This window comes from Aythya fuligula, chromosome 5, assembly GCF_009819795.1.
Source record: "Aythya fuligula isolate bAytFul2 chromosome 5, bAytFul2.pri, whole genome shotgun sequence".
Classification (NCBI taxonomy): Eukaryota; Metazoa; Chordata; class Aves; order Anseriformes; family Anatidae; genus Aythya; species Aythya fuligula.
In genome coordinates this window covers 23,700,258-23,714,146 of record NC_045563.1, presented here as the reverse complement: position 1 = coordinate 23,714,146, position 13,889 = coordinate 23,700,258, and positions in this window count along the sequence as shown.

The following is a 13,889-nucleotide window of genomic DNA, read 5'->3' as shown; positions in this document are numbered from 1 at the left end:
CCTTGGCAGCTCTAAAGAAATGCCTAGCTCTTCATTCAAGGATTTCAGTGCACTTAAAATTGAGGGAAATTCAATACTTGGGTATTTTGGCTATCCACAAAATCAAATATGGATATTTTTGTAGAGAAAAATGGAGCAGAGAATCAGCTTGCTCAAGATAACCAGAGAGACAGACGTGGAGCCAGAACGGAGGCTTATTCAGTACCAGACCTGCACAGCACCTGCAGGGGCATGGGTGCCCAAGGCAGGCAATGCGGCCCCCAACTCAGCCCCATCTCCTCAGAACAATTCATGGAGCCACTCATGGGGCAGAGAGGGAGATTAAAAGGGAAGAATTGGCCCCCATCTCAGCTACAGAGAGCTGGGAGTGCACTTAGATCTTGCAAAAACACAGTGTTTGGCTTAAAAGATGTACAGAGTAGACATGCACTAGGGCACAGCCAACAGGACAGGGACAGAGTTATACAGAGGTCAGGGCAGAATCACATCCAGAAAATTAAAACAAAGATGAACACACAATGGGTCTCTTTACAATTTCAAAATATTGTTGAAGAAACACAATAGAAAATAGATATTATTTGTGCCACACACATCCCACACCAAAAAAAAAAGGGGGGGGGGGGGGAGCATAGGCTGTCAATCAGTATTTTTCAGATTTAGATTTTTTTTCGGGGGTACAGCAAGCCAAAACACAAACAGACACAAATTTCCATTTGGCTAGCAATCCAGTTTTATGTCCCATAATACTTTCCATCAGCCTTAAAGTCAAAAAATTGCCAATAAAATAAGAGCTGCCGGGATTGCTAGGAAGAATTTTGTGACAGGCAACTTCCTGTTAATAGCCCCTTATACACAATGTTGTGGAAGAGAAAGAGGTGAAAAAACACTGCTATAAGCAATATGGCCATTTAATCCGTAACATGGGAATGTATTTCTGCTCTTTTTCCCTCCCTAGATTCATTTTATGTTCCCATCAGAAGGTTAATTGTGTTAACAGGAGTTACGGCCACAGGGGAAAGATGTGATTGAATGCTGAGTGCAGTTTTAGCTGATAACCTCCGAGTGAGTGAAAGGGCACAAAAAGGGGCTGATCTCCTCTAAAGGGGTTGTCAGTCATTCAGGAAAAATGCAGCTGTGGGAGAAACAGCCTTATCTCCCCGGACACGAAGAAGAGAAGCTATCAAAATAATCTCAAACCTGCACTCATCCCAGGCTGTATGGCTGTGCCTCTGGATCTGACAGCCGAGTTAAATACGAATGACTGGCTTTTTTTGTGTGCGTGAACAAACAGACCCTGACTTCATGCACATTCTTGAAGACTGATTGCATTGCATGAAAATGTTTAATTAACAACAATGGGCCCAAAATAATTATATTTCTAAAAAGCTGGCATGAAATCTTGACATCTATAACGTGACAGCACAACTCCTGTTTGCTGAACTAAGGACATCATTGCACGCTGAGATTTTAGTTAATAAGCACTGAAGTCTTTCCCATATATTTAAACTTAATCAGAAATGCATGAAAAACAAGGACTGCCCTCTCCAATGAGCATTTAGGCCCACATCTGAACTCACTGTGTAAAATTACATAGGATTTTTGGTAAGTAGCTTGGAGAAGAAGGGTTTATTTATTAAGAAAAAAAAAAAAAAAGTATTTCCATAAGCTGTAGTTGATGAGAGTGAGTATTTGTGGAACTAACTGCAGCCACAGAGACAGGACAAAGGACCTGAACATACATCTGTGCTAGAATATGGGAAGTGAAGTTTGCAGCTGGTTTGTCTTACAGGTGCACTGCAGGCTCCAGAAACATTAAGGCCTTCTCCATGCATGCCCAGAGAACCTCAGAAATGCCTGCTGTTACCAGCTGCATCACGGCTAGCCTTCCCTACCTTGAAAGTGGGCGGGATGCTAACCCTCCAAAACCTGGCAGCCCCTTCCTGTTCAGTGAAGATCCTTTTCTCACAGAGATAAAAATATGAGACCAGTTAGACCCAGAATATACCCCTTCAGTTTTTGGGGAAAGAAAGAAGGAAAAAAAAAAAAGCAGTTGCTAAAGAAACGTTTAGACTTTTCTTTAAAAATGCCCCCATATAAATAAACCTATGTGCTTTTTTTCCCCCAAAGCTTCCAAGTGCAAAAAGTTCTGTAATATTAACATCAACAGTGCAACTTGAACAAAACAACTAAAATGCTTATTGACTTGGTAGCAGGGAAAGCCAGTTTGAAATATTTGATCCTAACACCAGCTAAGCAAGTATGTGTAAAGTGTAAAGCCTGCACTTGTTGATTTCTGAGATAAAAATCAATAAAACTGTCCATAACCTATAACTCTTTGGTTTACCTCTCCATAGAGATCAAAAGAGAGTAATTAGATTTCTGCCTGACTAGCAGGGGTAGAAAACTGTTTCATTTTGGATCAAAACCTTCCCAGTGGATTACACCTTCTAGCCACTGCCTATCAACACTTAACAATTGCTTCTGTATTTGACTTTGACAGAACTACCAGAATGTTACTATCTAATTTTCAGTATAGTTGATACAGGGTTTTGAAGCTGTATTCTAGTGTCAGATTTTAAAATTAATTCTTCCCACTTCATATTTTACATTTTTACTCTGCTTGGTGTTTTGTAACATCCAGTCTTTCTAATGCTATAAATAATTAAAAAACAAAACGACAACACCCATCCAACCTCTACTTTACAACAGGCAAAAAACCTTAATCTATTATTGATGATCCAGCCTCTGGATTCAGATATAATTCTAAACAAGCAGTTGTCTGCCTTGGATTGTCTCTACATTTCATATTCAAATGAGGTTGATGCTGTTGCATATATTTTCATCTGATGACATTTTAATATCACCAGATGCTATTGCCTGCATAGGAGATAACTGCTTCATATACAGCCTCCTTCCCCTTCTAAGCATAGCAATATTGAGGGGCAGGCAGAAAACAGGTCATGTTTTAAAATAACAGCTCTATAACATTTGCTACTATCACTGTTTTCTCACATTTCAACAGTCCTGGAGTCTTTCTGCAATAATGGCTTTTTAAAGAGAAATGTCACTCTGCATTTTGATCTTCCTTAACTCAGCACCTTTTTGAACAGTCTGAGAGCATGAAATAGCAAATAACAAAAAGCACTCGCAACAACTTCACATGCTAGATAGAGATTAATCTATTGGAAAATATGTGACAGCCTAAGTTCAAGTTCCATGTAATGAGCTGTGTTGATGGACAGATGCAATAAATTCCTGTCCTGATACGGAGGACTTCGTCAGATGAAGTCCAGATCACAGACAGACACCCCCAGCCTCCAGCGCCTCCTGCTATACCCAGAGTAAGCGTGTGGGGGCATTTTGCGCTTACTTGCTCACAGGATTTAGCAAATATTTCCATTCTCACAGCTCTGAGCATTAAAAACAAACAAACCAAAACAAACAAAAAAACTAGCCTCATTTTTAAAAAGAACTAAAACCTGCAGTATTTGAACCTGGACACACTGTATATCTGTGCAAATGTTTGAATTAGGTAAGATTTAAGGTTACTCTAAGTGTATGCTTTTTGATTGAAACTCCTTGTGAGCTGGATCATCTTTCACTGTCTGTCGGACAGGTTAAAGCACTCTAATCTCTAAAAAGTAATGTATTGCTACCAGTGACTGTTTTGGCTGCTGATGGGGAAACCGTCCCAGGACACTTCTCTCCTCTGCAAAGGGAATTGAGAAGGATAGTGAAGGCAACAAACTAGGCCAGGATAATCTGCAGCTTTCCAAGGCTGCCAAACCCTGGGCCTGGGTATGTCCCAAGGCCTTCCTGTTTTGGATGGTGAAATCCTCCCTTGCCTGATCACAGCAGTCCACAAAAGCAAGTGTCCCACTAGAGTTTTGTCACTGCACTCCACAGTGTGGGATTAGTACCTCCAGGACATCTCCAGCATCTCCACTTAGGGGGCTGTTTCCACTGGGAGACTTTTGGGTGCTTTCTCCATGCCATGCATGAAATGGAGACAAATGTCAGCACTCACTCTGAGACAGAAGCAGGGCTACATTCTGTGGTTGCTGATACTTATGCTCAGCATGTCCAGAAGTAATGTCACCAAGCAGCACTGAAATGCTCCACTTTTGTAAACTCATATACAGGATGGTACAATTTGCCCTACTTCCCCACTTTCTTTGTGCTGGCACATCTGCTCTCCAAATCCAGGCAGCATTTTCATTGCAGAGTCCAAGCACCACAGTGGCTGCTGTACGTGCGGAAGCCCTCGTTTATATACCTGAGCAGTGGATCCGAGCAACTTCGTACAGGGATGTGATTGCTTGTGAAATGTGGCCGTAAATATTGTAAGCCTAAATACACATTATTGAGAGCCATTTTTCTAACCTCAGGACCATCAAATCATTTCTTTACGCTATGCTACATTTTAAATCAGATTCAATTCTGTTTGTGGTTTTATTCTGCCCCTAGTGAAACATCTCTTTATCCAATCTTTATCTTTTATCAGTTTCCATTAAATCCTGCCCAGATGCATTAGCATTAAAGCAGAGACAGTAAAGATTTTCTGTGTTATAACCACTGAAGAGTTACATTGGTAGAAACAACCTAACGTGCAGTTCCACAGCACAATTTCCAAGTGGCAAAGCTGGTTCAAGATAGCCCCACCCTTTTTTGGTGAAATTTACTGGTTCTACCTATGGGGTTGATAAAGCTACTTAGAGAAATATGCCCTAAATTGCACCAGTAAAAAATTACAGAGGTTTTCAAAAATACATATTTTTATAGAGTTACTGCATTAAACTGCATTGAACTTTAGTAGTAGTTGTATTGTCATAACTGCTCAGGTGGTTAAACTACATCACGAATTCTTTAGCTTTGTTCAGCACTCTCGATATCATAATATGAAACAAATCTGCATTTTGCTGTGGCACATGTGCCAGAGGGGTCCATTCCCGAACTGCACCCAAAAAAGTCTTGATTCTGACCTTTCAGGGGACGTCAAAGAGACAGCAGAAGTGGGGAAAAGGCATCTGAGGGAACACAACTTAGCAAAGTGCTTGCCCTCATGCCTAATTTGAAGCTGCAGTTTACACACTTTGCTGAATCGGGACTAGTGACTTAATTGTGAAGTTATCTGTATTTTGTCCTATGTTAGGTACAATAATTTTATTGGGTAACCTTAGCAACTAGGGAGGACAGTTAAATTATAAGTGACACCCTGTTAGCATGAAGCCATTGTTCACCTGACATCTCAAGAAAGGTGTTTGGGCACTTCATGTTCCCTCCCCTGATTCTGATTTTTCTGGTGAGAAGTGTTCTATCTCCATCAGTGCCCCCATTCCTCCCCTGCCTTGTTCTTTCTGTTCTGAGAAGGAGGAAGCTTTCTGTCTTTATTATAAAGTCACACCAGTCAAGAAGTACTCCCTTGACATGTAACAGGCTGAAACACAACAGATTTTGAAGAGCTGGCAATTGCACATTGTTCTATGGTGCTCTGTTCTCTCGGTTCTCCTTTTGGAGAGCAGGTGATTGTGTGAAAGATACATACAGTTCCTTTCCAGCGTGCACGTGTGGCTGTACGACCGTCTGTGTGCCTCAGCCTCACGGGCATAGGAATTGCACACAACCTATTTCCAGGCAGGCAGTGTTCTTAGACCTTTCTCTATAGATGCCAATTAGAAGATTAGCGTCTTTTCTCTTCCCCTCTTTGCTATTAAATAGTCACACAAAAGCTGAGCTGACAAATTGCTCTCTCTATGGTGTGGGACAAAGACAGACAATAGATCAACATCATTTACTATACTCAAATCCTATTAATCACAGATTAATGAGAACATGTCTGGGGGGGGAGAAATTACCAGAATGTAGGCATATTGGCTTGTTACTCATGTAACATCTGCTGTAGCTTTACCTTCAGAGTCATGTCATCTTTTATCACATTGAAATAATCTTTGCTCCATAAACATAATTAAGATAATGGGTCCTTCCTTTAACAATCACTGAGGTACAGTAGGATTATATTTCTTAGCCATTTGTTTTTTTTTAATCTCTCTTAACTACTTCCTGAATATTTCTATCAGTCTTTATGTGATTAATGAAAATGTATTTATAAGCATTAATAGAAACTTATTATCTTTATTCTTATTAATCATAGTTTAATTCGTTATCTCTCTCCTCTAACAAATTACACAAAGTAAAACTACATTTTAGCTTTTAGTTTTCAAGCTCTTTCTCTTTTAGGAGTAACTATTACTAATTTTTCATCAATTCAAATTACAACAGTGTTCAACGTTACATTTGTTTTGAGAAACGTGCACGTTTCTAATCTTCTCCTTAAAGTACTTGCAGAGTTGAATTGCTTGTCAGTCTGTCCCCCCATTTTCTTTTCAGCTGCTGCCATTGCCAGGGAATATTGTTCAGATCGACATCCCAGTAGGTGCATTGTCTCAGTGTGTTTAACCACCTACCCTGGCTCGAATAGTCTTTTTCCATTAATTCCTCCATTTGCCTTTTAGACCTGAAATTCGAAGTCCTGGGTTTAAGTAACCAGTGTTCTTCGTGACGCCTCCTAACACCATTATCCTCAACACAGGGGAAGCTCTGCCAAGGCTAAATAGCAAAGCAATTACGGCTGTAATCAGCCGGCCATAACGCAGGGCTGCTGCCCACACCCATGACCGTGTCTCCCAGAAATTAATTGCCCCTTGCCCTAACGACCCGGGCCCTCAGGGCCCTGCTCCAACACCAAAGGCCCAGAGAGCTCTGCGGGCCTTGGGGCTGCTGAGGGAGGGCCCTCAGCTCCCACCGCCCTCTGACGGGCCCAATCCGGCTGAGGCCACCAGAGAATTCCCCCCACACGTTGTAGCCCCGTCTGGAAGGGCCTTGGTGCCTTGTAGATCTGCACCCAGGGATTGATCCTGCCACTTGTTTCCCTAGAGGGAAGTGTTTGGACTTGGGATTTGCAGACTTGCACTCTCCTCTCAGGGTAGCAATGTCAGCCGCCAGTCTGGAAAACCAAGGAAGGGATCGTGCCTTCCTGTAAAATACAATCATGTTTCACATCCTCATACAACCACTGAGCTTAGTCATCCATGCCACAGGAAAACCAGGCTCAGTGCTTGTATCTGTGCAAGGGGAGGCCACCCCTTCCCCTTCCAAAAGTGTCCCTCTCCACCTGACAGCAGTTAGCTGTACCGGGGCTCTCTCCACTCACCCTGCAGAAATGAGGTCGCTGTGCTTCAACTACTCAGACATTCACAGAGAAAGGGGGAAGAGGGCAATCAACTCTCTTGCTTGGTGGCTAAGACAACCAGAGGAAAATCTAGCCATCTGTTCCAATCCCCTCTCGAAGAATGGCTCATACTTCTTTATCCAAGGGTTGTTGCATTTAGTACATAATAGCTGGGCTGCCCACAACACAATTTTGCCCAGACCACAGTGAGTCTTGCATGAAATCTCGTATTTCTTAGCTATCTCTGAGGAAGTTCAGCACAGTGGCCTGGTTCCCCACCCTCAGGTGACACACGGAGCTGGTGCACTGCATCTTTTTCACCAGGCCTCAGTGAGATTACCTTGTGGATCACAGTGAACTGGGAAGTCCTTCTTTTTATCTCTTGACTTGGGCAGTTCACTGGAGATATACACATAGATCTGAACCCTCACAATCAGAAGGCCTACTGCTATCTCGCGTGTGACTGATCTAATCAACTACTGGATATAAAACCAGTGATAGGACTGCCAGAGCTCTTTGTATCTGGGAAAAACAACAATAACCCTCAAAAAAAAAACAACATTGATTCCACTGGTGTTAGCTGTGAAAGCTGGCCCAAGGATTTCAGCATACTCAGAGCATGTGGTGGCAAATTCACCTTCCAGAAGGGAATGAGGAAAGACCTGCTGAGGCCACTGGCTCTGACAGGGAAAAGGTTAGACATACCAGCTGCTGTGCCCTGAGAAAACTGACATCCTTCAAAGTAGGGACAGAAGGAAATCCTCAGGTATGGGGGATCTCAGGTATGTCCAAAACAGAGGCACATTCAAAATGGGGAGGCTTTGGGTAGCATCTGCAAAAAGTGGTCTTGAGAATTAGATCTGGATGTAGGAACCTCATTTCTGCCTAAATTCTGCATCCTTTTGTGGCTTTGGTCTGTAAAATGGGGGTATGCAGCCTTTCCAAGTGACCGTGAGGATAAAAGTATTCATGGTTTTGAGGTAATGGTGCTAAAATTCTGGTAAATGGGGAGCCAGAGATAGATGAGGGCTGCTTACTCACACCGTGCTTCCTTTCTCAATAACTAATAGCATGTCTAGGCTTTGATGTTGATGGATAGGCAGAAGAGTGGTCTTGATTAAAAGCATTAATTTACCTCTCTGAGATAACAGATTCATATACACAGGTCTAAATCAGGAGTAACTCCATCAAAATAAACAGCCCTCAGGTAAAACGGGTGTAAAAGAGAAGAGAGCCAGGCAGCATCTAGCAGATATATGACAAGGTAAATGGGTGAACACAAGGAAAGTGAATTATTGTTATTATATGTGCACGTTACATTCAGTGCCATTAAAAACTAATACTACAAAGAAAATACCTTTCAAGCTTTCAAAGTATAGGCAATAGCGGCTGCCAAGAACTCATCAGAATCTGTGAATGTTTCCTTTGTATATGTTGCCTTCATTGCAGCATTGATGTAAATCGGGAGCACCTTCATTGGCATAAATCTGACAGGAGAAAAAAATCAGGTCTGCTAGCTCTAAGGAAATTAACTGAGACCCATTGACTCAAGAAAACCTTTAGAAAATTTGAATTGCATCTTAAATGAACATTTAATTTCATAATTTGTCACCTCAGATAATAATGTTAAGAGATCTATGCCGGTACAAACCACTGCGTTAATTACAGTAAAAGCCATCAAATTAAATTAAATTTCTGGAATCAATAGCATTTCTACAAGTACCATCCCTAATGACAGCCATACCTTTCATTAGGAGTTTTATTAATGCATGTGTTATATCTGTCACCTTCTTCAGTTGTGAGCAAATTCGCTATATGTTAATTCACACCAGATAACAATCGTTTTCCTTGTACTTACCTTCTAAACCTGCTGATAAGATATGTCAACACCTATACTTCTTCTTTTTTTGTTTGTTTTATTTGGGGATTTTGTTTGAGTTTTGTTCTTTTTTTATTTTAAATTTACTGCTAAATGACAGTTTCCAGGGATTTTAATTGTAATAATGGACAATAATAGTGAAGAGTAAAAACTCTACTCTCTTTGCTGCAGTCTCCACAAATGTGGAGTAATAACCCAGTAATGAAATCTAAGCACATAAAGTTTTTTAAGTTTTTCTTCTCACTTCAAGGGGAAAGTATTCTCATGCTTCTACACAGACAAACCACGGCAATATTCATACAGTTATTTACACACACTCTCTAAATAATCTGCTTACATTAAGTTTAGACCTAATACTCTAGAAAATTCAGCATCACACCAGCCTTCCTGTTTATCAAGTGTTTTCACGCTGTGTATCACAGTCAAAGCATCACCTCCTTCAATAGACACTCTCATGACAAACTGCCAGGACACTATGAAAATTGCTGTGAGTGCATAACACCTTATGCTAATTTCCAGCATGTTTAATCTCTGCAGTCTTACCTCCTTCTACCAACCATATCATCAGCAAACTTTTCCAAAGCAACATAACCTTAATTACATTTTAACTTCATCACAGAGAGAAGTGATATATTCATTTACTGTTGGGAGGCAATTTTCAGGTTGAGCTGTGGGTGGTTTTCTTTTTTCAGGCACAACTATTTTTTTCAGGCACAACTATTTTTTTCAGGCACAACTATAACAAAGTATTAGAAAAATACGTGCTTTTCCTTAGCTCTTAGTCATTCTTTAGTAGACTATAAAACTGATTTTAAAAAAACAAACAAACAACAACAACAAAAAGCCACCACCAGCAACAAAAAAACACTTTTCATGTAAGAACAACTGACTGTATGAACATAAGGTTAAGGTGTCCCTCCTTATGTTAACAAATTTTAGCCACTTGAAAGACAGCTGTCTGATTTAAATCAGTTGGTTAAACACCTTCCACACATGAACAGCCTTTTTGGTCCCTCTGTGGCACAGCTGAGGCACAGGCAACTCGATCTAGGTGTGATGAACCCACCCATAGCCTCCACATCATGGGTGTCACAGAGGAATCTCCACTTAGTTTTACTGCCAGTAGGCAGTAAGGTAAGTAAGTAAGCCAGTAGGGGCATATACAGCATTTAGCATTCGTAACCCATACCTGAACTGATAAATAATGAAAAAAAAATGTTATATTTGAGGCAGGAATTATTAAGAAAAAATGGAAGTTTTGCCCGACTCAAACAAGGAACTGAAAATATCATGAAAGATGACAAGTACAAAGAATCTTGTTGACCTGTGAAAATTTTGAATTTAAGGGATCAGAATTCACTTTCAGGTGCCAGAAGCTCCCAGGACATCCACCCAACAGGCCGGGGAGACCCAGGGCATATGGACTACCTATCTTCACTTAACTTCACAGCATTGCACACCACAAATAATGCTCGTCTGTGAGAGGACTGATTGTATCACCTGCTGTCTGCTCAGCTGCACCCTGTCCAGATTCACCAGGAGGTCAACATGACATGTATAAACACATTCACAATGAAAGAATGATTACAACAAAGCATTCAATTTTGCAAGGAAGCCCTTTAGATAGCAAGTGGATCTGTCAGCCACCTGCAACTTCAGCTGATGTGAGGTGTTGTGGGGAGGAGACCTCAGGTCACCTCAGTTAGCACCCAGAAACAAGGAGCAGTCCATGCCCTCTTTCAAAGAAGGTAGTTTCACCCAAGACATCCGGTGTGGCACTGAAATGCCCTCAGGGCAGGCTCTCATGGCACTTAGCAGCCTTCCCTGGTGCTCACCAGCAGTTCCTCTTCTTGCCTATGTGCTCCTGCCCCACTGCAGGCAGGAGGAGGTAGAACTCTACAGGCTACCCTCTCCTTCACCCTGTGCTCCTCATACAACTCGAGTGACCCCTGCTTTGTGATCTGAAGGAAGGAAGGACCTTATGGAAAAAACAGTGTTACTGTGTAGAACAAGTCTATCTCCTGGTGCACACAGAAGGGCACCAGGTAGGATTGTAACCTGTTGAAAATTCTCAAAGATCATTACAAGACACTTATTTTGACATTTTCTTCCTTCTGCGTGCTTAACATTGCAACCTTAATGGTGTTGTTCTAATTCTTATTATTTTATTATCTGATTAATTTTTAGTTTTCTGATACAGCTAGACTCATTGCCAAAGACTTGTTCACAAAAGCCTTGGGATTTGGTGACACACTCCCAGCAAGGCAGCACAAAAAGGCCTGTTCAGCTTTATCTGTCCTAAAAATACCCAGTTGGCTCACTTGAGGCCCATCTGGCCTAGTAATTCCTACACTGGCCAAAAGCAGATGCTTGGGAAAATGTAGAAACAGGAAAACATAAAGTGATACTTCCTTTTAACGTATTCCCAACAGCCAGCAATGTTTGGCTCAGGCAATTCCTGAGTGATGTCTTTAGATTTAATAGGTTTAATAGATAGGCTTCTTCATCCATTCACTTCAGACCAAGAGACAGAGAATGTCTCTTGAGACTACAGGAGATGTATAAGGAAGGGGAGCTGGGAAGAGGGGCATCCAGGGCTTTGGACAATATCTAGGACTTTAACCAAATCCCCTGGCCTAGGACACCTGCAGAAAGCTCAAAGGCCCTGTAATAGGTTGTGGAGAAGGAACTTATTAGGCTTTGGTTGTTATTTGTGAAGAGTTTCTTGTCTGCACAGGGTATTTTACCTCAGTCCTGATATGTTAAATCTTTCTTCCTTGGAGGTTTAAAATATATTTGTTTTCAGCCTTTCTCCTCAGTCTCTATCTGTTGCTTGCAATACTAGAATAACACAGAGGCTAAAACAGCCTGACGTGGACTTCCCCTAGAGATGTGTCAGGTGGTCAGGAGCAACCTCGATGTTTCAGCATCCTAACTCAGCAAAATACAGATTCCTGGAAACAGGTTTTTCAGCCGTGCCAAGAATGCTGCACCAAGCAATGCTGTTATCGATCCAGACCACGCAATGAATAACTTCATGTATACAAGGACAGATCAAGTGTACTTCATAAAGAATTCCTTGAGAGTCTAATGAAGCACAGGGTTACACTTTTGCCGTAAACCCACCGCTGTTCGCCTGGAGGCACGCTGCCACCTCCTTGGATCGCTCACTGAAGCAAAGATCAGTTTTGTGAGATTTGAAGGTCACCCCCCCAGCCTCTCCTGCAGAGCAAGGCCAGCTTGCAAGCTCGCTGCGCTTTTCTGCAGGGCTCAGGCACCACTAGAGGGAAACACAGCACCACCCTCGGCAGCTGCCGCGGAGGCCGAGGGCCGGGAGAAGGCTGAGGAGAAGCCGGGCACTTCCCCAGGGGCTGTCCTGCCCTGGGACACCCTTCTGCAGGGCACTGCAAGGGAATTGGGGCCGCGGGGGGGTAAATCCCACAACGGGTGGCAAGGGAGGAACCCAGTTCCAGTGAACTGGAGGAACTGCCAGTGAGAAGTTGGAGGGCTCATGGGGTTGAGGGCCTCCTGATGGGAGGCACACGGATATTTCTGTATGGATAACATGAAGGGCGTCGGGGGAATCTGCCCCTGCTCCATAATTAAATTGACATGAAGAGCTGCCCCCTGGTCTGAGAGAGAGGGACAGGAGGTTTGTTCTCTCTTCATCACACTGTCTCTGAAGGAACCACCTGGAGGCTGAGAGGCCCCAGGCATGGCACTCACAGGGGCAGAAGTCCTCCACGGCATCTCCCCAGAGGCTGCAGCTCCAACCAGCCCGGTGCAGGCAGCGAGTGAGGGCTCATCACCAGCCTGCCTGGGCAAGTGACCCTTCTCTGCTTCAAAGGTGCTGGATTCACTACTTTCCAGCATGGAAGAAAGGTGTTCAGCAGTTTTCCCGGAAGTCTCATGTTTCAAGCTTTCCTTTGGCTTAGCAGGGAGAGGTGAATGCATTCAGCTTATAAATAGACAATGCTGTTCCAAACAGCTCCTGGATCGGTTTGTTGCTAACAAGAATACTATCAAAGGACGGATCAATGACACAAAGGTTGACAAGAATGATCATCATCGTCATCATTGTTCTAACATATGCTTACCTTATATAATAGACATTTCCTCCCCAGACTTGGCCTTTAATAAAAATTATGTCCAATTCTCACCATGTTGTTTTACATATCCTTGAATGATCTAGAAAAGGGAGTAAGGAGCCAAGTAGCAAAGACCACAGCTGATACAGAGTTAGCCATAACAGGTAAAACTGTGACTGAGAAGAATAGCAGTAATGTATTCTCTGCTACGTCATATTATGAAACCCTATGTATGCATGAACAGTCATGGGCTTTAAATGGGCTGTTTCTACTGTAGGAAATAAAACTATTAGAGAATGTCCAGAGGAGGGCTACAAAGATAGTGAAGGGCCTAGAGGGCAAGATGTATGAGAAGCAGCTGAGGCCCCTTGGTTGTTCAGCCCCAAGAGAGCAGGCTGAGGGGAGGCCTCATGGCGGCCTGCAGCTCCCTCACGAGGGGAGCGGAGGGGCAGGTGCTGAGCTCTGCTCTCTGGGGACAGCGACAGGATCTGAGGGAATGGCATGGAGCTGGGACAGGGGAGGGTCAGGCTGGGGGTTAGGGAAAGGTTCTTCAACAAGAGGGTGGTTGGGCACCAGAACAGGCTCCCCAGGGCAGTGGTCACAGGACCAAGTCTGTCAGGAAGCATTTGAACAACGCTCTCAGACATAAGGTCAGATTCTTGGGTGGTCCTGTGAGGAGCCTGTGAAAAGCTCC